Source organism: Triticum urartu, chromosome 2A (assembly GCF_056163025.1).
Source record: "Triticum urartu cultivar PI428250 chromosome 2A, HENAU_Tu73, whole genome shotgun sequence".
Classification (NCBI taxonomy): domain Eukaryota; kingdom Viridiplantae; phylum Streptophyta; class Magnoliopsida; order Poales; family Poaceae; genus Triticum; species Triticum urartu.
Genome location: NC_141874.1, coordinates 763,019,718 through 763,045,734, shown reverse-complemented (window position 1 = coordinate 763,045,734; position 26,017 = coordinate 763,019,718). Strand labels below are relative to the sequence as shown.

Sequence of the window (26,017 nt, the reverse complement as noted above, 5' to 3'; positions counted from 1 at the left end):
CCCTTTAGTACCGGTTCAACACGAACCGGTGCTAAAGGGCAACCATGTGGCACGAGCCAGCTTCGGGGGTAGGGAGCCCTTTACTACCGGTTGGTGTCACCAACCGGTATTAAAATGTTGGGGGGTTGGGTTTATGATTTATTTTTCATTTAATTTTGTGTTTTCCATTTCATTCTTTTTCGTTTGCTGGTATTTTATGATACTACATATTTTCCACGTTATGCATATATACAAATAGAATTTCTAGTAGAACCGATCATAATATATATATATATATCATCGAATGTCTCACAACCACCATTAATTAATTCACACATATATACACACATGTATATATATATACAATTTCTCCTAATTGGTGCCTTCGGAGCCAGTGGCATTAGCCTAGCTAATTGGTGCCTTCGGAGCACGATAACAATTGGAAGTGGTTCATGGGGGCGGTAGCGGGTAATAGTATTCTCCTTTGGGATCTATGACCTGGTCGAGCAAAAATCATGCTATTTCCTCTTGAATTGCTTCTATGCGGTCCTGTGCTAGGAGCTTGTCCCGCACCTCTTTGAACTGTTAAGAAGGAGATCAATATGCATGTGTATTAGTTGTGTGACTAGATATCGATAATGGTGTAAAAATTGTGAATAGTGTTCTGACAATCGATATCGTACCCACTCCTGTGTTTGAGATTTGCTCCTTTCGGACGCCATCATGCGAATGTTCTCGCAAACGTAGTATGCACATAGATCATTCCCCGGCGCTTGCTTCAGGGCCTTTACGAGAATGGAATTTTGATCAGATAATAATTAATCAAGCATGATAATTAAAGAGATGGCAGCTAGCTAGTACTACTTAATTTCTTACCTTGGGTCGATACCATTTCAGACTTTGTTTCCATGGGCTTGGAGTGACCCTGATGAACTTTGCCCAAGCCCTGCCCGCCGACAAAGAAAATGAATAAATGGGTTATTAAATAGTTGTTATCAGGAAATGACGAACTAATTAAATAGGCCGAGATATAGTTAATAATGATTGAAATTACCTGTTGGCTATCCCGTTCACGATGGTGTAGTCACTTGCTTTCTTAAGTAGCAAGTCTAGTACTTCAACTGTTCCTTCATCAACTTTAATGATTAAAAAGATCCAGTGATATCTGCATGCACACACGTTTGCATGTCTTAATTAAGCGGGCATATGTAAGCAAAAACATGTAGCTATAGCTAGTAGGGAAAAACAGAATTTGTAGTACAAGACAGTGTGACTCACTGGAAGTTGTAAGGAAGTAGTATATCTTCATTGTATTTGAGTTCCTTGAAGAACTGTAGCATGCTTTCCTCTACACATTTTGCGTGATATGGATCTAATTTCCATGTGTATTCATTAATGGTATTTGGGTCAACGAACCCAATGCCATAGCGTCCACCTTTTTTCATTTCATAAATCTTCATCCTGCATAATACCACAGAAAAGAATATAGTGAGGATAATTACAAGTAATGATTGATCAAAATGATCAGCTAGCTTGAGACTTAAATTACAGAAAAGAATCACTTACAGACAATAGCAACTGACGATAGATTTGTCGAGTGCATCTTTATTGTATAGCTGAAAAAGTTCTGAATACTCAATGGTCATAGCTTTCTTATGGTAGTAATGCTCCTCGTTGACATTCACCATGAGGGACTCTCGATTGGAAATCTTGGTAATGTCCATTTACCATTGATGCAATTCATACATTCTCGTTGGGAGCTTATTGACCTCCTCTGGCTCGACCAAAGGTTGGCCCCAGGCATATTTTCGTTTTATTTCCTCCTCTCTAGTCGGAGACATGGGCTCGATATCGAGGAGTTTTCCAACAGTGATCCCGATCGATTTAGCCTGTGCAATATGCTCCTCGGTTATTACCACATCACCCACCCCGGGAGGAGTGGCCTGACGCGTTGGTGGACTTGGAGGAGCGGGAGTCTGCTGACTCGGTGGCGGACTGCGACGAGGAGTCGGATGACGCGGTGTCGATGGCCTTCGAAAGATGATGCAATCCTTTCTCCATGGGATGATACGATGGTTGGCCTCTCCTAGTGTGTGCTCATCGTCACCTCCAGGAATGTCAAGCTCTAGCCCCGAATATTGGTCCACCAGCTCATCAACCAAGACACGAGCATAGCCCGCTGGAATCGGGTTGCAATGGAAGGTTGCCTCGGGGGGATTTGTAAAAGCAAGGGCGTCCGCCACCTTCATGGATATGTTCTTCATTTTGAAGTGTAGCTCGCAGTTAGTGTTCTCCATGATGTCATCCACTGGGTAGCTATCCAGCAATGCGTCGCTCGGGGCAGAACCCACGCCGCTTCTCGGCATGGATGGGACGTTGCTATTCATTGGTGGATCATCCGCTAGCTGTTGAGACCCCCTTTGCTGGCTAAGTGAGTCGATCTGCTCCTGCTGCCGCTGGAATTTGATTGCCAAGTCCGCGTGCGCTGATTCTAGGCCTTGAAGGCGTTCATAGTCTAGCTTCCTCTGCTCCTCCTCCATCTTCCTCTTCTTCTCCTCCGCAATCCTCTTTCTCGCACGGGTTCTGTAGTCGGTGTTCCAGTCCGAAAACCCCTCATACCACGGAATAGCGCCCATGCCTCGTGTTCTTCCCGGGTGTTTAGGATTTCCCAGGGCACGCGTAAGCTCATCGTTCTCTCTGTTGGGCTCGAACAACCCGGATCGAGCCTCTTCTATTGCAACAAGTAGCTTATCTTCGGCTCCGTCCAGACATGCCTTCTTGGAAACTTTGCCTGTCTTCGGGTCCAACTCCCCCCCATGCGCATAGAACCAAGTCCTGCACCTGGGGGGCCAGCGCAATGTTTCTGGAGTGACACCTGCATCCAGCATCTCTTTCTCAGACTTATCCCACTTAGGCATTCCCACTGCATAGCCACCTGGCCCCAGCTTATGGAACTTATCCTTTTTTGCGGCATTGTCCTTGTTTATTCTCGACCGTTCCTTAGATAATTCCGAATCCTTGAATTTCACGAAATCGTCCCAATGAGCACTTTGGTTCTCTAGTGTTCCCTCGAATACTGGAGTCTTCCTTCCTCCGTTGACGTACTTGGCCCATTCACGAATCTTGTGGTTCTTCGTCCTTGACTTTCTCCACATCTGCATTTGTGAAATGATCTGGTAGGGTGAAATGTTCCATGAGTGTTTCCCAAAGCAAATGTTTTTGTCTGTCGTCGACAAAAGTAACTCCTGGACGTGGCTTTGATGGCTCTCTCCATTCTTGAAGGGAGATTGGGAGTTGGTCCTTCACAAGAACTCCGCACTGACGAACGAACTTGTCCGCAATCTTCTTAGGCGTGAATGGTTCGCCATTAGGTCTGATTGCCTCGATATTGTACTTTACGCCCTCCTTCAACTTTTTGTTCGGGCCTCGTTTTGTCCTGTTGCCTGAAGATTTGCTCGATCCGGATGGCTGAAAGAAGAAAGATCGATTCGTTAATATATCTTCAAGTCATTTAAAACATGTGATGATCACCAGATGCCTGCTTATATAAATATATATACCTCGCCGGTCTTTTTTGTTTCAAGATTAACATTTTCTTCGTCATGTTCATAGTTCACGACTTCATCAATTCGGTCGTCGCGATCGAATATCATATCACCCTCCCCGGTGTTGTTTAGATATTCGGAGCCGTCATAATCTTATTCACTCTGATCATCATCTGGCCCGCGAGGATTGCGTATGATATTGAAGAGGGCCTCTTCTCCCTCTCTGCCGGTATTGTCCGCCATAGGTTTTGTTTAACTAATCCAAAAGAAATATATTCAAATTATAATGCATGGATGCAATCAATTAATAAGGAAAACTGAATCAATCATACTACATAATAAGCATCATCGAATATAATCTCGAATACGTCGTCTCGAATAATAGATATAATCTCAAATACATCGTCTCGAATAATAGATATAATCTCGAATACATCGTCTCGAATAATATATAATCTCTAATACATCGTCTTGAATATTATATATTGAGTACATCACTGGCTAGGTAGCTAATAAAGATCGAATACTACAGAAGAATCTAGGACACTCGCGGTTCATGCGGCGCGGGCGGTGGACACCCAAAGAGAAGGAACCCTCACAGGATCATAGCTGAAGTGAGATCCCTAAAGAAACTGGCAGGTATTGGAGAACATGCCGCCCTCTAACGCAACCATGTAGCGATGGACGTGCTCGTCCTCCTCCCTGACACGGCGACGTACCACCTCCGGCGGGGCCGGCTCCCTCCGCACCGAAACTGGCCCACGCGAACGCCACCAAACGAGATCATGGTCGACGACGGGACCCGGGGCCGGGTTCCTCATCAAGTGGCGCGCCCCTCCAGGCAGCACCTCCCAGTGCCAGCCCGACGGAGCCCGGTCCCGGACATGGGTCAGCCGGACGTCGTCGCGGACGGGTCGACGGCGAGGATGCGGGCCGGGCATCGTCGAGAACACATACTAGCTATATGCCCGCAAAAATTAACATTTTTTTAATGATTGGATTTTGATAACTAAAATTTCTAACATTTCTATATAACTAACATTCCTATAACATTTCTAACAATGCTATATAACTAACATTTCTATAACATTTCTAATATTTCTATAACTAAAAAACAGAAAAAAAATTATAACATTTCTATATATATAACTAACATTTGTATAACATTTCTTATATTTCTATAACTAAAAAAAGAAAAATTTCTAACTTTTTTATAATTATTTCTATAACTAAAAAACAGAAAAATTTCTAACAATTCTAACTATGTTATAACTATTTCTATAACTAAAAACAGAAAAATTTCTAACAATTCTAACATTTCTAACAATGCTATATAACTAACTATTTCTATAACTAAAAAAAGAAAAATTTCTAACATTTTATAACTATTTCTATAACTAAAAAACTAAAAAATGTATGTGTGTGTGTGCTCACCGGCGAGGCGAGAGGCGACGGGGGGCGGCGACGGGGACGGCGACGGGCGCGGCGACGACAGGGATGGCGACGACGGGGACAGGGACGGGGCGGCGACGACGGGGATGGGCCGGGGCGGCGACGACGGGGATGGGCCGGGGCGGCGACGACGGGGACGGGGCGGCGATGACGGGGACGGGGACGACGCGGGAAGGGCCGGGACGGCGTGGCGGTGACGACGGGGACGAGGACGACGGGGCGGCGACGACGAGGACGGGGCGGCGACGAGGGATATGGAGACGGGGGCGGCGGGCGACGGGGCAGAGGAGAAGAAGCAGATGAGAAACTGAAATTTTTGAAGTGTTTAGTTATATAGGATGGACCTTTAGTACCGGTTGGAGCCACCAACTGGTACTAAAGGCCTGTTTTGGCGAGGCCAAGCGGCGGGAACCGCACCCCTTTAGTACCGGGTGGTGGCTCCAACCGGTACTAAGGACCCCCCTTTAGTATCGGTTTGAGCCACCACCGGTACTAAAGGGGGTGCGCTGGCGCAAGTGCGGTGCGAAATGTTTAGTCCCACCTCACTAGCCGAGGGGCGTCCGCACTGGTTTATAAGCCCCAGTGCGGTAGCTCCCTCGAGCTCCTCTCCAAAGCAGGCCTACTGGGCCTAAATGTTCTGTGCTGCCCTGTGGGCCTACTGGGCCTTTGTGGGCCTACATCCTGGCCCAACAACAGGTTGGGTTTCTAGTCGTATGCAGGCCGCTGTGGCGCAGTAGGTGGGCTTTTTTTTCTTATTTTTTTTGCTTTATTTGTTTTTGTTTGAGTTGTTTTTTTGCTGTATTTAGAGTTTCTTTGTGAATATTTTTGCTTTAGGTACAAAAAATTACAAACTTTCTATTAGTACCGGTAGTTTACAAATTTGAATAGTTTAAATTTTGATTTATTTGAAATTTGTGTGAATCACTAGTTTGTGAATAACTTAACTTTGAGAATAGATTTTGCAGTGATTCTTTTTTCTTATGTTTAATATTAGTGTGTTTTATCATTATATTCAAGTTGGTAATGCTTAGGTTATTTAAAAAAATGAAATGCCTTTTGTAACGGATGAGTTTTCGTCCGAAACCCTGATACTTCGAAAGAGATTGTCCATTTAGTACATGAAGTGCATCCAGTTTTTGCGGTAACCCTCTCTACTTTTTTGCACATGCTATGTGGGTGAAATTATGATACCATGCCAACTTTCAAACTTTTCTGAGTTCATTTGAAATGCTTTTCAATTTCAGGGTCATTTAGCTTAAAAAATCAGTAAAGGCATGAAGGAATTTATTTGCACATAAAATTTCTTCGCGTTTCAAATGCCAAAACACATAACTACCCTAACTATTACAGAGATTCCCTCCTGGGTGTGAAACATAGAAGAAAGTGATGATAATGAAGCCGATCACATCCCAGATCTTTGGGTGTGAAACTTTTTCTTCGCGTGTGTCCCTTTGCGCCGTAACCATGGAAAATCTTCATCATTTAACGGGATGCTCGGATCAATATTCACTGTGAATGGAGCAATTTCATCAAACTTTTCATAATCTTCTGACATGTCTATCTTGTCATCCACTCCCATGATGTTTCTCTTCCCAGAAAGAACTATGTGCCGCTTTGGCTCATCGTACGATGCATTCGCTTCCTTATCTTTTCTTTTTCTTGGCTTGGTAGACATGTCCTTCACATAGAAAACATGTGCTAGATCATTGGCTAGGACGAATGGTTCGTCTGCATACACAAGATTTTTGAGATCCACTGTTGTCATTCCGTACTGCGGGTCTTCCGTTACCCTGCCTCGTGTCATATTGACCCATTTGCACCGAAACAAAGGGACCTTCAAACCACGTCGATAGTCAAGTTCCCATATGTCATGTATATAACCATAATATGTTTCCTTTCATGTCTTGGTTTCTGCATCAAAGCGGACACCACTGTTTTGGTTGGTGCTCTTCTTATCTTGGGCGATCGTGTAAAATGTATTACCTTTTATCTCGTACCCTTTGAAAGTCATTATATTCGAAGATGGTAACTGGGACAGCAAGTACAGGTCATCTTCAATAGAGGTGTCATGCATGGTACGTGTCTGCAACCAGCTGGCGAAACTCCTGGTTTGTTCACGTGTAATCCAGTCATCAGACCGCTCCGGGTGTTTGGAGCGTAGCAAATTCTTGTGTTCATCCATATACGGAGCCACCAAGGCAGAATTCTATAGAACTGTGTAGTGTGCTTCAGTGAGAGAATGTCCGTCCATACATATTATTTGTTCCCCTCCTAGCATGCCTTTTCCATCCAGTCTGCCCTTATGTCGCGATTCAGGAACACCAATCGGCTTAAGGTCAGGAATAAAGTCAATACAAAACTCAATGACCTCCTCATTTTCATGGCCCTTGGAGATGCTTCCTTCTGGCCTAGCACGGTTATGAACATATTTCTTGAAGACTCCCATGAACCTCTCAAAGGGGAACATATTGTGTAGAAATATAGGACCCAAAACGTTAATCTCTTCGCATAGGTGAACTAGGACGTGCGTCATGATGTTGAAGAAGGATGGTGGGAACACCAACTCGAAACTGACAAGACATTGCACCAAATCATTCTCTAACCTTGGTATGATTTCTGGATCGATTACCTTCTGAGAGATTGCATTGAGAAATGCACATAGCTTCACAATGGCTAATCGAACATTTTCCGGTAGAAGCCCCCTCAATGCAACCGGAAGCAGTTGCGTCATAATCACGTGGCAGTCATGAGACTTTAGGTTCTGGAACTTTTTCTCTCCATGTTTATTATTCCCTTTATATTCGACGAGAAGCCAGACGGTACCTTAATACTAAGCAGGCATTCAAAGAAGATTTCCTTCTCTTCTTTGGTAAGAGCGTAGCTTGCATGACCCTGATGTATGCCGTCTTTTCCGTGCATACGTTGCTGGTCCTCCCGTGCCTCAGGTGTATGTTTTGTCTTCCCATACACGCCCAAGAAGCCAAGCAGGGTCACACAAAGATTCTTCGTCACGTGCATCACGTCGATTGCGGAGCGGACCTCTAGGTCTTTCCAATAGGGCAGGTCCCAAAATATAGATTTCTTCTTCCACATGGGTGCGCGTCCGTCGGCGTCATTCGGAACAGGTTGTCCACTAGGACCCTTTCCAAAGACCACCTTCAAATCCTTGACCATATCATCTACATCAGCACCAGTACGGTGGCGAGGCTTCGTCCGGTGATCCGCCTCACCTTTGAAATGCTTGCCTTTCTTTCTTACGGGATGCCCGCTCGGAAGAAATCGATGATGTCTGAGGTACACATTCTTCTTACAATTAGCCAAATATATACTGTCGGTATCGTGCAAACAGTGCGTGCATGCGCGGTATCCCTTGTTTGTCTGTCCTGAAAGGTTACTGAGAGCAGGCCAACATTGATGGTCATGAACATCAACACCTTTAGGTCAAATTCTTCCCCCATGTGCTCATCCCACGCACGTACACCTGTTCCATTCCACAGTTGTAAGAGTTCTTCAACTAATGGCATTAGGTACACATCAATGTCGTTGCCGGGTTGCTTAGGGCCTTGGATGAGCACTGGCATCATAATGAAATTCCGCTTCATGCACAACCAAGGAGGAAGGTTATACAAACATAGAGTCACAGGCCAGGTGCTATGGTTGCTGCTCTGCTCCCCAAAAGGATTAATGCCATCCGCGCTTAGACCAAACCATATGTTCCTTGCGTCATCTGCAAACTCCTTCCCGTACTTTCTTTCGATTTTTCTCCACTGCGACCCGTCAGCGGGTACTCTCAACTTTTCATCTTTCTTACGGTCTTCTTTGTGCCATCGCATAGCCTTGGCATGCTCTTTGTTTTGGAACAAATGTTTCAACCGTGGTATTATAGGAGCATACCACATCACCTTGGCAGGAATCTTCTTCCTGGGGCGCTCGCCCTCGACATCACCAGGGTCATCGCGACTGATCTTATAGCGCAATGCACCGCATACCGGGCAAGCGTTCAAATCCTCGTACTCACCATGGTAGAGGATGCAATCATTAGGGCATGCATGTATCTTCTGCACCTCTAACCCTAGAGGGCAGACAGCCTTCTTTGCTTGGTACGTACTCTCGGGCAATTCGTTGTCCTTTGGAAGCATATCCTTTATCATTACCAGCAACTTTCCAAATCCCTTGTCAGATACACCATGCTCTGCCTTCCATTGCAGCACTTCCAGTGTGGTGCCCAGCTTTTTCTTCTCACCTTCGCAATTCGGGTACAACAATTTTTTGTGATCCTCTAACATGCGCTGCAACTTCTTCTTCTCCAAATCACTTGCGCAGTTTCTCTTTGCATCGGCAATGGCCCAACCTAGATCATCAACGGGCTCATCCGATGCCTCTTCTTCAGCTTCTTCCCGCATTGCCGGCTCAGCTTCTTCCTGCATTACCGGCTCAGCTTCTTCCCTCATTGTTGTATCATCGTATTCAGGGAACCCATGGCCAGGATAGTTGTCGTCGTCCTCTTCTTCTTCATTGTCTTCCATCATAACCCCTCTTTCTGCATGCTTGGTCCAAACATTATAGTGGGGCATGAAACCGGACTCAAACAGGTGGACGTGAATGGTTCTTGACGTAGAGTAATTGCGACCATTCTTACAGCCAGCACATGGACAATGCATAAAACCATCCGCTCGCTTGTTTGCCTCAGCCGCAAGCAGAAAAGTACGCACGCCATTAATGAACTCGAGAGAGCATCGGTCATCGTACATCCATTGCCGGCTCATCTTCAATACACAGCACCGAAAACATCAAATTAATACAATACATAAAGTTCATACATAAAGAGCATACAACACTTCAATGCAACAAACAAATAACTCTCTAGCTAAAGAATTTAAATGCAACAACAAATGCGATCAAGATCGCAACTAAGGTAACATTGATCCAACAGCATAATGATTCCAAGCCTCACTATGAATGGCATATTTTCTAATCTTTCTAATCTTCAAGCGCATTTTCTCCATCTTAATCTTGTGATCATCGACGACATTGGCAACATGCAACTCCAATTCCATCTTCTCCCCCTCAATTCTTTTTAATTTTTCCTTCAAATCTTCGTTTTCTCTTTCAACTAAATTTAACCTCTAGACAATAGGGCCGGTTGGAATTTCGGGTTCAACTACCTCCTACATACAAATATCTATGTCAACTTGATGGGCATAATTTGTCATAAACACGAAATGCAATGAATAGTTTTAAAAGAGAATATACCACATCCGAATCATAACCCGGACGAGGGCCGACGGGGACGGATATCAAAACCATGGCACTATGTATAACAAACAACGTATGGGTAAGATAATTATATGAGTAACTATATATCCAAATCACATAAACATCATTTTTTATATAAAACTTCATGAACAAGAGGCACACCACAAGGTGGTGTCGGCGACGGGATGTTGCGAGCGATCGACGGTGGTTACGACGGAGATTTAGAAGGTAGTAAGTAAACCACACCTACATATGCAAAACTAAGTGTTATTTTTGACCTCAAATTGCATATAAATCAAATACTAGCACATATATATAATTCCTCCCAAATTACTGAACTCAAAAATCAATCACTATATAAAGCATTGCACGAGCTAATCTAGCAATGAGAGATGAAAGGAAAGAGTTGCTAACCTTTGTGATCATTTGAATGGATGGGGGCCTTCAAATCTTGGGCAAAATGTGTGATGAGCTTGAGAGGAAGAGGGAAAAGAACAGAAAGAGGAGAGGGGAAAGGGGAAGGACAGAGCGAGCTCGGGGGACGAAGGGTCTATGTAGGACGACCTTTAGTACCGGTTTGTGATACGACCCGGTACTAAAGGTGCTGGAGGGGCCCCGGACTGACAACATCTTGCCACCACTCACTTTAGTACCGGTTCGTGGCACGAACCGGTGCTAAAGGTTCGTCACGAACCGGTACTAATGACAGCGGCCCGGCTAGCCATTGGAACCGGCACTAATATACACATTAGTGCCGGCTCAAATTCAAACCGACACTAATGTGCTTCATGTTTGACCCTTTTTCTACTAGTGAAGATGGGATCTCGTGGATACAGAAAGTTGCGGCGGTGGAATTAGGTTTTTGCCTCCCGTTCTGATCGTTTGGGGGTACGTATGTATATATAGGAGGAAGGAGTATGTCGGTGGAGCACCGAGGGGCCAACGAGGCAAGGGGGCGCGCCCTAGGGGGGGGCCACCCTTGTGACCACCTCTTTGACTCCTTGGAGTAGGGTCCAAGTCCCCTGGATCACGTTCGGTGAGAAAATCACGTTCCCAAAGATTTTATTCTGTTTGGACTCCATTTGATATTTTGTTTCTCCGAAACACTGAAATAGGCAAAAAAAATGGCAATTCTTGGCTGGGCCTCCGGTTAATAGGTTAGTCCCAAAAATAATATAAAAGTGGAAAATAAAGCCCAATATAGTCCAAAACAGTAGATAATATAGCATGGAGCAATCAAAAATTATAGATACGTTGGAGACGTATCAGCATGGTATCATCATTTCACCCACATAGCATGTGCAAGAAAGTAGAGAGGGTTACGGCAAAAAATGGATGCACTTCGTGTACAAAATGGACAATCTCTTTCGAAGTATCAGGGTTTCATACGGAAACTCATCTGTTACAAAGGGATTTCATTTTTTTTGAACTTATTTGAACTCCAGACTTTTCCTGTGTTCAAAATGCACCATTCAAAGCCACATCATCAATTTTCAACCCTTTCTGACTTCATTTGTTATTTTTCATGCATTTACTGATTATTTTGAGCTATAAGACCCTGAAATTGAAAAGCATTTCAAATGAACTCTGAAAAGGTTGAAAGTTGGCATTGTATAGCATGTGCTAAAAAGTTGAGAGGGTTAGCCTCAACGACTTCAAGAAACATAATTATGTGTGTCTGTCACTGTACATCCATTACCGGTTCATCTGCGTGCATTATATATAATTATGTGTGTCAAAAACCATTACAGGTTCACATGGATAGATAAGTGACCAAATCAATAGTAGTTCATCATCACATTAAAACCAAAGTACATACATAGTTCAAATTGAAGAACATATAGCTCTCCAGAGCATCTAGTTAAACCATACAATGGAACTATGTAAAACCTTTCAATGCAACAACAAATGTGATCATAATCACAATCAAGGTAACAATTAATCCAATGGCATAATGATACCAAGCCTCGGTATGAATGGCATATTTTCTAATCTTTCTAATCTTCAACCGCATTGCATCCATCTTGATCTTGTGATCATCGACGACATCCGCAACATGCAACTCCAATATCATCTTCTCCTCCTCAAATTTTTTAATTTTCCCTTCAAGTAATTGTTTTCTTCTTCAACTAAATTTAACCTCTCGACAATAGGGTCGGTTGGAATTTCCAGTTCAACTACCTCCTACATAAATAAAATCTATGTCACATTGGTCGGCATGATTGTCATAAACAATAAATGAACCAAATAGTTATAAAAAGATACTGTATACCACATCCGAATCATAGACAGGACGAGGGCCGACAGGGGCGGAAACCAAAACCACCACACTATATAATAACAAGCAATAATAAAAGTAAGAAAATTAGACAAGTATCTATCTAAAGTAAGAATATTTTTTCTTTCAGAAAGAAGATAAGAACAAGAGGCTCACCACGGTGGTGCCGGCGACGAGATCGGCGCAGGCGATCGACGGCGGTGAATACGGGGACGAGACGTGACGGACCGCTAAACCTATGTAAATCTCGGGGGAAATGGAGCTTGGAGGTCGAGCTTCGAGAGTAGAAAGCTTAACTAGTGTGGCTCGGGCATTTCATCGAACACCTCATGTGCATAGGTGGTGAGCTAGAGCACCCAAATGTCGTCCCCTCGCCGGCCAGAAAAAACAAAGCACTATGGAGTGCTCTGCTACGGCGATGGGGTATATATACACTACAAGAAATCTGTCAACTTGTGACCCTCACTATTGGCCGCTGAAAGGTCGTAGTTTTTCATTTGCGACCTTTTTGTGACCAAAAACAGAAGGTCAAAAGCTGGCGGTCGTAAACTGAAATTAACGACCTTCTCACAGAAGGTCGTTGAACCCATGACCTTTTGTTTTGGTCACTGGCTGTCTGCCCAGGACACGTCGGATCCGATGTGGCAATCTGACGTGGCAAAATTGCGACCAATTGAAAAGGTCATTGACAAGATTCAGCCCGGTCCGATTCGGTGTCTATATGGGCCGAGCCCAACAATTCAGCCTTTTTAATATTTATTTTTCTGTTAATTTTCGCTAGGTTACATGGGCCTGGCCCAACAATTTGGCCTTTTTATTTTCTGGGCCATGGCCTTTTGTAGTATATTTATTTTTCCAGTTTCAGCCATTATAAATTCAAACTGGTCCCACTAGTCAGATGGGGCCCACTTGTCAATTTCATCTATCAAATAGGTCCCACATGTCAGAAATGTACAAATTAGACAGATTATTTTCGTAAGTGGCCCCACTGTTAAGTTTCCATTTCACAAGTTTTCAAATCACATACATAATCAATATTTCAAAAAGAACAAAGAACACATAAATTCATCAAATATACCACTAAATAAGTCTATATTACAATCTTTACAACACAGATATGCTATAGTATGCTAATGTTCACTCAGTAGGACTTCACGGCTTCACACTTCTAGACTTCACACTTCACACTTGAGCTTCTGTAAAAGAGGAACCACCACAATTTTAAGTCTACAATACAACAATTGATAATAATCAAGGATAATAAAAAAACAAGTAATAGGTACACAAGCATGCGTAGCAAGCATTAAAAGTTCAATCTGTTTGGTGGAAGGCACCATTGATCTCGTTCTCACAGCCATACTTACACGCACACATGCAGTTTTAATTAATTAAATGAGCAGGCAACAAAGGCAATTACAAATCTTGGGGCAGGAGATAGTGAGAGCAACTCAAATATACACTACTAGAGGGATCGCCAAGATGTAGGGGATGGAGGTGTCTCACTTGGTTTCAAAATAAGATGCACACAAGACAACCACATAAATATAGCAGTGCATAGTACTGACGAAACAGGGACATATTTTTGCCAACATGTATAATTTGGAGCAGCAATAGCGAGCAAAGGAAGATGAGAGGGAGATGGAGAAGCTCAGTGATAAGCTTCTCATACGGAGCAAACCCAGCGACCTCCCTAGTCAAGTTCCTGACAAAATGCACCCTCTTGGTACCTTTCTGCAAACCAAAATGGTAACCAGTCAGAACAATGAGAATGAAAAACTTAAACAGGAGTAGACATCACAATAATATGAATTCTTACTACCACAAAGGATCTATTGCACTTGAGAATGAAGGAATTGTCACATATTCAACAAATTCAGAATCTAAACTGAATTTCGTCTACCAAATAAACTAGAATGTCTCAAATCCAGTCTACTAAGAGTATTTATTTATCTACACTACATAGTCAAAGAAATTTCAAAAGAAAGCCCATGTTGTGAAATCTAGGCAGCTATATGAAATATGTTGCTGGCACACAAGATTGACAATATCTACTTCAGAGTTTTGCAGAAACTCTGAAGCCGACATACTTAAGTAAAAAATAGTCTGGAAGTGTAGACAGAGATGTCAAATGTGAATCAAATCAAATCAGCCTTCCATACAGTAAAACAAATAAACAACTCTGTATTGTGATCTACTAGTATATACAAACAGTGAAAATCTCACATCAATGATCTTAGAGGTGTATGTGATACAGTAAAACAAACAAACAACTCTGTGTTGTGATGTACTACTAGAAATATACTTGAAGCAAATAAAACTGACTTGTAACTAAGGATATTCCATGGATAGGAGAGATGCACCGAGTTAACATGATGGGAATGTAGTGAAATTTTGGACAAGAATGACAGTAGGTCAAAAGTGATATAGCAGAAATGTTTGTGGATGGATATATTTTTCTTATATCCGTATTGAGCAAGTGTAGGAGGTAGGAATTAAGCCAATGTACATAGATTGACACAATTTGCCAACATCTAGCAGTATAAGAACATCAACATATTTTGGAGCATGACAATTATTCTTTTTGAGGATTACTGCAGCATTATAGAAACGGGATTACCTGGTGATAGATGGCATTGATTCCAGAAGCAGAGCACATGCATAAATTATTGGAATTAAAGTCCTAGGTTTGTTCTTCCTCGGCCACATGAAGGATCCTAATGCAGCAAGGGAGAGGGTCATCACCTGCAGAAGTACAAAATTAAGTCTTCTGAAATTAGGGTAATATAAACAAGGAACCTGACATTATATTTTTCACACTATATAGTAGCATTACAAGATTGGCATTTGCTTCAAGTCCTTGGAATATGTACTCCCAAATAAATTCAAGCCCTCGTGCCCCGATCTAGAGAGGTGCCAGCCAGTGCAGGACTGAATCAGCAAAAGCCCAGCCTGAAACCCCAAACATGTCCAATAGATCAATGGTAGTCAATATAAGGTTAAATTGCAACTGGAAATAAATCGAAGTATTGCATCCGTGACAAGAATAACAAACAGGCTAAGCTAACAATATCAGGATGACAAGCTTCAACTTGTACTGTGATTTTTGGACAAACTGAACTGCATAACAGGGAAGATAACTAGTACAAACCATGAAAAATTGAGATGCCATTTACAACCTTTTAATAACTCATGGAATTTTGAAGACAAAAAAATCCTGCTGAATGGCATACAACCCTCGGCAACCAGTTTGCTCTCAAAACTGGTACATGGATTTTAGATAAAGTAAAAAGACTAGTTGAGTGGTCACTCCAAAGAACATATTAATTGTATAAGTTAAGTAGTTGGCAAGAGCACATTGATCAAACAACTAAAAAGTTTCTCAAGCAATGACAGACCAATGAATGGTGGATTGTTTGGGCATGTCAATCATGGTGCTAAGAATCAACGACTAGTTACTCACCTTTACAAGTGCTGCTCCCGGATGAACAGCAACTTCTTTTACACTAGTGCCAATCGTGTCATACTCTAACCTGCAAAAGGTAGTATGGGAAACTTATTACTGCTTGTACACCAGTGTTTAATGCAGCAGATCAATACCTCATTTATGGTTCTTATTTCGACGCGTCGCACACGATAGTATATGAAACTTATTAGTGGACTACACCCCTTAAACATTGGTACTTATCTTTTAACAATCACACACTAACAGCTTTCAGTTCTCTAATCTTGTGTGCTGTGAAATTTTCTTCCAATGTGCATCAGTGATATCAATTTTGATAAGTCGTGAACCAAACAGTTCTGAATCCTTTGACGAATATGGACTACATTGTGAGATTTTGTTGCAATGTGCATCGGTTGAAGATCAAACCTGGACGTCTCCAAGGCTGGTGCCGACGGCGAGGTAGGAGCCCTCACGCATCCAGTGCACGACGCAGATGCTGTCCATCGGCCCTAGATCACACAGCTTGGTGACCTGGACGACGGTGCCATTAGCAATCTGACCTGAGCGTGATCCATGGATGCAACAAGAAGATGCAAGAAAGAAAGAAAGAAAGAAACGCACCTTGCTGCTGGATGCGGACCAGAGGTAGACGCAGGTGCCGAGGCCGACGTCGAGCATGTTCTGCGAGGACCAGTCGACGAGGTTCAGGTAGAAGTCGTCCTGCAGGGACGACGCGTCCAGCACCTGCACGCCGGCGACGACCACACACCAGTTAGTAGTAGATCGGAGATCAAAGAATTCGGTGCGCGCGTGGTGTTTGCGGGAATGGGCGGGCGGGCGGATTGAACCTTGTGGGGCATCTTGGGGACCTTGCGGGGTGCCTTCTTGGGGGTGGGGGAGCCGGCCCCGCTAGCGTAGTCCAGCTTCTTGGTGAAGGGGGAGAAGGGTGCGGAGGAGCGGTCCATCTTGAAGCGGAAGAGGTTGTTGGAGCATGTCTGTCGCCGCCGGGGGAGGCGTCGCCCCTGAAGAGCTCCGCGTGGAGGAGGCGCGAGTAGGCGCTGCCGTCGTCCCTGGAGCCAGATTGCGCGGGGGAGGGGCGGTCGGCGAGCGCGAAGTTCATGGAAGCTTCGCGAAGGTAGTGTTTGGGGAAAGGGCGATGAGGGTTGGTGTGGCCGCGATCTGGAAGGTAGGAGGTGGCGACTGCGATCTGGAAGGGACGAGCGTGAATCTGACCGCGGCCGTGGGAGAGAAGGGGAGGGGAGCGGTTGTCGGCGAGCGGGGTTGGGGGAGAGGACGGAGGACGGCGGCAGCGGCTGGGTGGTTGGGGATCGAAAGATTGAGACGGAGGAGGAGCGAGGGTGGCGGCTGTGGGACGAGAGAGGGAGAGTGGATCGGGGAAGTTAGGGTTTGGGTGAGAGGGTGAGGGGGTGAGGGCAGCCGTTGGATCCAGAAGCATCCGACGGTGGTTGATGCATGATCCGCGTGATATGCCTATGGAGCAATCAGAGCGCACCAAATAATTTGAAGATTTTTTGACCATATAAATTGGTCATGATTGATACATACAAATTTTTCATTTCATTTTTCAATGCTCAAAATGTGTTCTTTTGTGAAAGACCTATCAAATATTTGTTCAAATGATGTCATATTTTGCACAATTTTACATCTTAGAATAGCAAACAACATTGACAAAGGGAGTTTTTATTTCTTTTGTATGAAAAAAGAAATTTCCATTTTTTGAGTGCCCAAAATAAGTTTTTTTGTGAAGGACTTACCATATATATGTTGCAAAATTGTACCAGATCAATTTTCTAAAATACTAGGCCATATATAATGCCCAATTGACCAAATGGTTAGGTGTCAAAAGTTTCGATGCACCTCTCATGAAAAAGACAAATTTCTGCCGATTCAGTTGGAAGCGGGTCAAATTTGAACTGCATCTGCCTCATAGTTTGCTATTTATTTTTTCCAAAAATCATTTCTAGGTACATAAGTATCTATTTAATCAGAGAAACACCAAAAAAATTCCAAGATTCAACCATTAGCAAGGAACGGTCATTCCCGCCGTTGTGACCACATTTTGAAACGGGCATAAAAAATTCAGAAAAAATCAAGAAATTGGGAAACCTTCGCATTGTGTCATTATATGTAGTCAAGTTCCCAGGAAAAATAACAAACTTGTAATACGTCAATTATTTTAAAAAAGTACTCTCAGAAACGAGCTATCATGTGTGGAGATCAATGGCTTTAGAACCAAATGATCAATCTTATGGCCACATTCATGGCATAGTTTGTTCAAATGATCTCATATTATGCACAAGGGTGCATATTGGAATGGAAAACAATGTTGCCTAAGGAAGTTTTCATTTTCTTTGGACGAAAAATCCATTTTCCATTTTCCGAGTGCCCAAAAGGAGGTTTTTTTGTGAAGGACCTCCCAAATAATTGCAAAATTGGACCAAATCAATTTTCCAAAATACTAGGACATATTTAATGCACAATTGACAAAATGGTTGGGTGTAAAAAGTTTTGATCCACCTCTCGTGAAAAAGACAAATTTCCGTCGATTCAGCTGGAACCGGTTCTAATTTGAACTGCAACTGCCTCATAGTTTGCTATTTATTTTTTCCAAAAATCATTTCCAGGTACATAAGTATCTATTTAATTAGACAAACACAAAAAAATTCCAAGATTCAACCACTAGCTAGGAACGGTCATTCCCGCCATTTTGACCTCATTTTGAGACGGGCATAAAAAATTCAAAGAAAATAAAAAAATTGGGAAACCTTCGCATTTGTGTCATTATATGTGGCCAAGTTCCCAAGAAAAATAACAAACTTGTAATACGGCAATTATTTTAAAAAAGTGTTTTCAGAAACGAGCTATCACGTGTGGAGATCAATGGCTTTCAAGCCAAATGATCAATCTTATGGCCACATTCATGGCATAGTTTGTTCAAATGATATCATATTGTGCACCAGGGTGCATATTGGAATGGCAAACAATGTTGCCTAAGAAAGTTTTCATTTTCTTTGGACTAAAAATCAATTTTCCATTCTCCGAGTGCCCAAAAGGAGGTTTTTTTGTGAAGGACCTCCCAAATAATTGTTGCAAAATTGGACCAAATCAATTTACTAAAATACTAGGATATATTTAATGCATAAATGACAAAATGGTGGGTGCAAAAAGTTTTGATCTACCTCTCGTGAAAAAGACAAATTTCCGCCGATTCAGGTGGAAGCGGGTCAAATTAGAACTGCAGCTGCCTCATAGTTTGCTATTTATTTTATCCAAAATTCATTTATAGGTACATAAGTATCTATTTAATCAGAGAAACACAAAAAAATCCAAGATTCAACCAGTAGCTAGGAACGGTCATTCCCGCCGTTTTGACCGCATTTTGAAACGGGCATAAAAAATTCAAAAAAATCAAAAAATTGGGAAACCTTCGCATTGTGTCATTATATGTGGCCAAGTTCCCAGGAAAAATAACAAACTTGTAATACGGCAATTATTTTTAAAAAGTGTTCTCAAAAACGAGCTATCACGTGTGGAGATCAATGGCTTTCGAGCCAAATGATCAATCTTATGGCCACATTCATGGCATAGTTTGTTCAAATGATCTCATATTGTGCACAAGGGTGCATATTGGAATGGCAAACAATGTTACCTAAGGAAGTTTTCATTTTCTTTGGACGAAAAATCCATTTTCCATTTTCTGTGTGCCTAAAATGAGTTTTTTTGTGAAGGACCTACCAAATAATTGTTGCAAAATTGGACCAAATCAATTTTTTGAAATACTAGGACATATTTAATGCACAATTGACAAAATGGTTGGGTGTAAAAAGTTTTGATCCACCTCTCATGAAAAAGACAATTTTCCGCCGATTTAGTTGGAAGCGGGTCAAATTTGAACTACAGCTGCCTCATAGTTTGCTATTTATTTTTTCCAAAAATCATTTATAGTTACATAAGTACCTATTTAATCATAAATACATGGTTTGGTGGCAGTACGTCGAGGTTTGGGCGGTGGCCGAGGGCCCCAACTCTAGAGCGCGTAAACTCGCATGCCCGCCGCGTGGTCACCGCATGACTGTGACGTTGCCATCTGTTCTGGGCGGCCTAGGCATGTCTAGTGGGTTGGGCACTCCCCAGGTAGGTGCTTGGAAGAAAATTACAACATAAGATTCTCACGAGGAGGCCGATCGATGCTCAAACATGAATTAGCAGCCAGGTGTTTGATTAGCGGTACGGGAAATGTACATGGCTAATGGGCATGAGTTTGGCTGAGGATGATCAGTTACTAAGAAGACCGTCTTCACAAATTTTCAGCTTAAAAGGAGGAGCCTAGGTGGTACTTGCTTTGCAAAGTACCACACTGGACATAAATATGAATGTTGAAGCTGGGCTCAAAATAATGAATGGATTGAGCTGGCATTTGGTGGAGGATGGTTATTTGGGCATAGGAAAGCACTGTAGAAAATGGATACTATTTGGACATGCCAAAGTGGTACTTCCTTCACAAAGTGCTGCTCTGAACAGAATAGGAAAATGAATATTGTTGAATTATTTTTGAACTAGGCAAGGAAGGTTTTTGACATATTTGATGAAGATATGATCCAAACAATTTATGAGAATTTTTTTGGAATTTTTGGAATAACAGAAATATAGGTTGCTTCACAACCTAGGGTAAAAATTGACACATGGACATGACACATAGGCGAAACTGATGAGATGGCGCCTAGTCATCGCAACCCACCACAACTTACAAGGGTATGACCATCTATAATGGTCGTTAACAACTAGAAATAAGGCAGCGCACTGGCGCTGTTTGCTTTATGACCATTTCATGTAAGGAAATTATGACCTTTCTGACCAAAATGGTCGCAATGGTTTAGGGTTTGGAGCCCCCCGAACAGCTTTTGACCAATTGGTTTCAAATGGTCATAGATCTATGACCAATTCTTCCAGGGTCACTAACAGAAGGTCACTAGTTGACATATTTCTTGTAGTGATAGGCAGCTCATTTGTCCCGGTTCATGGCTGGAACTGGGACTAAATCTCCACCTTCTGTCCCGGTTCTAGCCATGAACCGGGACCAATGTATGTGGGTCAGGAGCGAGTCCATTTGGTCCCGGTTCGTGCCAGGAACCGGGACAAATGGGTCCAGACGAACCGGGACCAATGCCCACGAGGCCCCGGCCGCCCCCCTGGGCTCACGAACCGGGATGTATGCCCCCATGGGTCCCGGTTCATGACTGAACCAGGACTAATGGGCTGGCCAGGCTCGAACCAAAGCTCTGTTTTCTACTAGTGCCACCAGTTGAAGAGGGAGCTACGGGATGCGCGCTCCTTGGGGTACTCGGGGGTCAAACTGGTCTGCCGCGAAGGCCAAGGCGCACGGCTTGTCGGCGCCTTGTGCGAGGGCGATGAGGTGGAGCAAGGAATAGAAGAAGGCCGCCTGTAGCGACGAAGGGCCAGAAGAAGAATGGATGTCGCCGGCCGGTGACGAGCGTTGCGCCGAGAGAGTAGCCGCTACGGTGATCATGCCGTATCCTTGCATGGATGCACAGAGTTTTTACTTGGTTAGTGTTTCTTAACTTTTAATCATGAAAAGGACAAATCAAAACTAGGAGAAATTTTCTACGGCCAAGAAATTCTTTAAAATCATTTTGGGACTCCCTTAATGTCGAGAGACAAACTTAAAGAAAGTCCTACATAATTGAACCTGGTTGACATCATGATTTGAAGATATAAAATCATGATCTACTAACTATTGCAACATGGTGAATAACCTGAAGTTCGGTAAAACATGCGATATATAACACATATATGGTCTCCATCACGATTTACTCTAATATGTAGGAAAATCAAAAGCATAGGTTTTCTTTTACAAAAATGGCCAAAGGCCGTATATTAAAAACAACTACGACAAAAACTTTTATACAACAATAAAAAATTACAGCCAAGTCCTTGAAGAAAAGCATGAGTTCCGTAACTAAAAATAAGATGTTGTTGACACTATTATAGTGTCAAAAGAACGTCTTATATTAAGTTACAGAGGGAGTACTATGATATTTGACCATGTTAAGGGATGTGAGAGCATGTTGCGTTTGCATGAATGAAAAGAACAATAAAAGACCTCACTACATCTCCCCCTGTGAAATCCAATCCAAAAATTACCCCTTTTCAGCACCCCAGAAGTAGATGTGCTTAAATAATATGGTAATTTGGAAAACCATGAGCAAAATTCCACCAATTATTAGCTAGAAGAAAAATGTCAATTTCAGACATGGTCAAGCGATGAAAAAGACAAGTGTTAATCGATTAATAACTTGGGTACAATAATACCGTACTACATGGTTCAAAGTCGGACATCAGCTACAATTCTTTGAGGTGGACCTAATAAGCTAGCATTACTTGGTTGGTTGATTGCACATCTTCCATTCCAGCCTAGCGTTGGCATGCCGACGAATAGATATTTTCTTGTCTCACAACCACGTGCCAATGATGATGCAGCGAAACAGTGAAAAAAATGATGATTTACTGAGTTGTTCTTAGAACCATCTAACAACCGTATGAACATGGTGATGGTGTAAAAACAGAACGGGGAAGGTGGAGAACGATTTAGTTACCAGGACGTAGAGGATGATGGAGCGGTATCACCCCAGCCATGAGTCGGAGAGATGGCAGCACTAGTAGAAAACAGGGCTTTGGTCCAGGGCAGTTTTCACATTAGTCCCGCTTCAGTCAAGAACCGGGACTAATGTGAGCATTTATCCCGGTTCGTGCGGCTAAGGCATTAGTCCCGGTTAAAGTTTTTTATATGAAAAATCATCTACTCGAAAAGTTACATCCGAATTTAACAGGGGGAACCGGGAACCCCGTTAAACATTTTCAAAATCTTCAAAAAACTAACAGAAAAAAAGTTACGGGGCTTTTAAGATCTAGAGTGGAAAAAATTGAAAAAATTACTAGTCAAATCTGGTCAAACTAATTATTCTAGAATATTAGTGTTACTAAATAATTATTTCAGTTATTTTGAATTTTGGTCAAATCTGGTCAAACTGTGGTCAAACAATGGTCAAACTAATTATTCAAGAAATATTAGTGTTACTAAATAATTATTATTTTTTTAAACAATAGTTTCAAACTCAAACAGTGAAATGTGTCACTTCATGCTCAAGCAAAATTCATGAAGGTTAATAGGATTGACATCTTACTATTGTCAGGAAAATAACAAGTGCAAACTTGGAAACGAGAAAGAATAGAACCCGGAAGTTAAGCATGCTCAGGCTGGGGGAGTGGGAGGATGGGTGACCGTTCGGGAAGTTAGATGATTTGGAATGATGAGGGGTGATTAGAGGATAAATTAAGCAGTTATGAGAGGTGATGATTACACACTAGAGGTTAAAATAATTCAGAAATTTGAAAATAAAAAAAATCAAACAAAATTCAAAAAAAATTCAAAAAAATCATAAAATTTCCTTTAGACCCGGTTGGTGTTACCAACCGGGACTAAAGGTGGAGCTCCATGTGGTCGCGCCCTTTAGTCCCGGTTCGTGTAAGGGCATCTCCAGCCGTTGGCCCCACAGGAGGGGCAAAAAATCGCCCCCTGAGGGCGCACCGGCGCTAAACCGCGCACTGGGGGCGTGATGCCCCCCAGTCGCGGCCCCCCATGGGTTTTTAAAATGTTTAAATTCGGCGCAAACACAACGCAAACACGTTCGAGTTCGTTCAAATTTAAACATATTTTACAAAAAAAGAAAAACTACCGCGGGCTACCCCCGCCGTCTCCCTCGCCGCCCGCCCACGCGGTTCTACATGCCGAGGAGGCTGTAGAACCGCGTGTAGTCACCGCCGTCGTCATCGTCGTCGTCGCCCCCGCCGACGCCTCCGCCGTCCCTACTGCATCCCTCCCCCGGTTGGCGCAGCGGGTTGGACGGTCCGGGGGGCGGCGGCGGCGTCGTCGCTGTCGAGGACCACGACGCCGTGCTCGTCCTCGCGCCCACGCTTGCGGGCGGCGATCTCCTCCAAGGCCCGGCGCTGCTGGACCATCTCGTTGCGGAGGTAGTCGTCCCGCGCCCACCGCAGGGCGTCCTTGTCGGAGAAGCCACACCGGACTATCTCCTCGTACTCCGCGGGGAGGCCGGGCTCCGGCTTCGGCTCGACGAGGACGAAGCGGCCGGTGGGGAGGCGTTGTCGCCGATGCGGACGCCGGAGCTGCGGGTGCGCGCGCTGACAGGCGTGCCCTGGGGCTCCGGCTTGACGGGGCGGAGGTGGAGGCAGGGGGAGCCGCCGGACGAGGAGGAGGACCCCCCGGTCTCCATGCGCCTCGGGGTCCAGGAGCTTCCCCGGCGGCGTGGGAAGGACGGGGGAGCGGGGGTACTCGAGGCGCGACGTGTTGCCGCCCTCGATGTACTCGAGGACGGCCTCCAACGTGCGCCCGGGCACGCCCCACCACCGACGTCGGCCAACGGCGTTGAGCCTGCCGGAGGGCTCGACGCCGTTGGTGGCCTCGAGCTATTCGGCGTGACGGCGGCGGAAATAAGGCTCCCAGAGCGGGCTGTCGGGGACGTACCGTGGCCCCTCCCTCGCCGCACGCGGCAGGGACGAGCGGATGCGTGCGATCTCCGCACGCCGCGCCGCGCCGGTGGGTACCGGGGGCACCGGCACGCCACCGGCGCTGATCCTCCACGCCCCGAGCACCCGCATGTCCGGCGGAACCGGGTACTCGGCCTCGAAAAGGAGGCGAGCCTCGTTCTCGTGAAGATGGCGGCGGCCGAAGCCGTTCGCCGCCGCGCCGTCGCCTGGGAAGCGCTCGGCCATGGGTGTGATGAACTGGAGACGGCGAGAGAGAGGAGAGGGAGGAACGACGACGGCGAGAGAGTGCGAGTCGTCGAGTGCGCTGGGGCGCGTCTTATATAGGCCGAGGCGCCGCCCGTGCGCGAGCCGCCGTGAGTACGCGTGGCGGGCGAGGGAGGGCGAGGGACGCGCGTCATCCGGTCTTCACTGCGCCGCCCGTGAGGCATCAATGGCACAGGCTGACCGGCGCGGCAGCACGGCAGCTTTGGCATTGATTCGCCGCGGGAAACGAGGCGATGAGGACGACGAAGGGGCGAGAAGAGAGCCGTGTCCCTGACGCGGCGGGCCCGCGGCTGTTTCGCGCCAAAACAGTTCTGGCGCCCCCCAGCACGCCGGGTTCGGCCTGGGTCCGCCGGCGCTGTTTTCGGCCCAAGTAGGCGAAAATCGGGCTCCTGGGAACGCGACTGGGCCGATTTTTCGGCGCCGACGCAAAAAAACATCTGGAAAAGCCTTTCTGAAGACGCGGCTAGAGATGCTCTAAGAACCGGAACTAAAGGGAAGAAGCATTAGTACCGACCCTTTAGTCTCGGTTCAAAAACCGGGACTAAAGGGCCTTACCAACCGGGACAAAAACCCCTTTTTCTACTAGTGCAGCTAAATGAACCAACTACGGAAGAGCGCGTGCGTACCGACGACGAAGAGAGCGGAGCGCCAGCCGCCAAAGACGGCGCGGCTGACCGGGCGGCCGTGGAAGTCGGAGACGCCGGCCAGCGGCGCAGCCTCGTCGCCGTCGCCCTCGGCGGGCCGCAGGAAGGGCGCCTCCGCGTCCGCCATCTGTCTGCCTCTCAGTCCTTGCTCTCGGCTGATTTTTTTTTCCTCTTGGCTGACGGGCACTCGTGTGGGCCGGCGACAGCTTAGCTTTAAAATTTGCTGCCTCCATTTTCCTCCACCACACTTCTCCCGGCATCACCTGTTAGTCACTAGTTGCGGGATTACGGCGCCTCGTAGCTCCCTGTTGATATTTTCTCGCGCTGTCACTGTGATCCGGACAGACAGTCCATCAAAAGAAAAGAAAAAAGACGGATGCGATTTGAAGATGCGGATTGATAACAACGGGAGTTGCGCCAAATTCAGGTTTGATCTGCGTGTGGGAGTTCGCTTTGCTCCGCCGGTTTTTATACATTCGTATTGTTTTGAAAAAAAAAACCAGATCCATTATAAAAATTCACAGGAAGTACACAGCATCGTAAACATAATGAA

General features: G+C 44.7%; 1 pseudogene; it reads right to left on the bottom strand.

The window, feature by feature from the left end:
- LOC147988016 (protein NRT1/ PTR FAMILY 5.10-like) overlaps positions 1-25,591 on the bottom strand; it is a 42,948-nt pseudogene extending 17,357 nt beyond the window's left edge.
- Between the last annotated feature and the right edge of the window lie 426 nt (positions 25,592-26,017).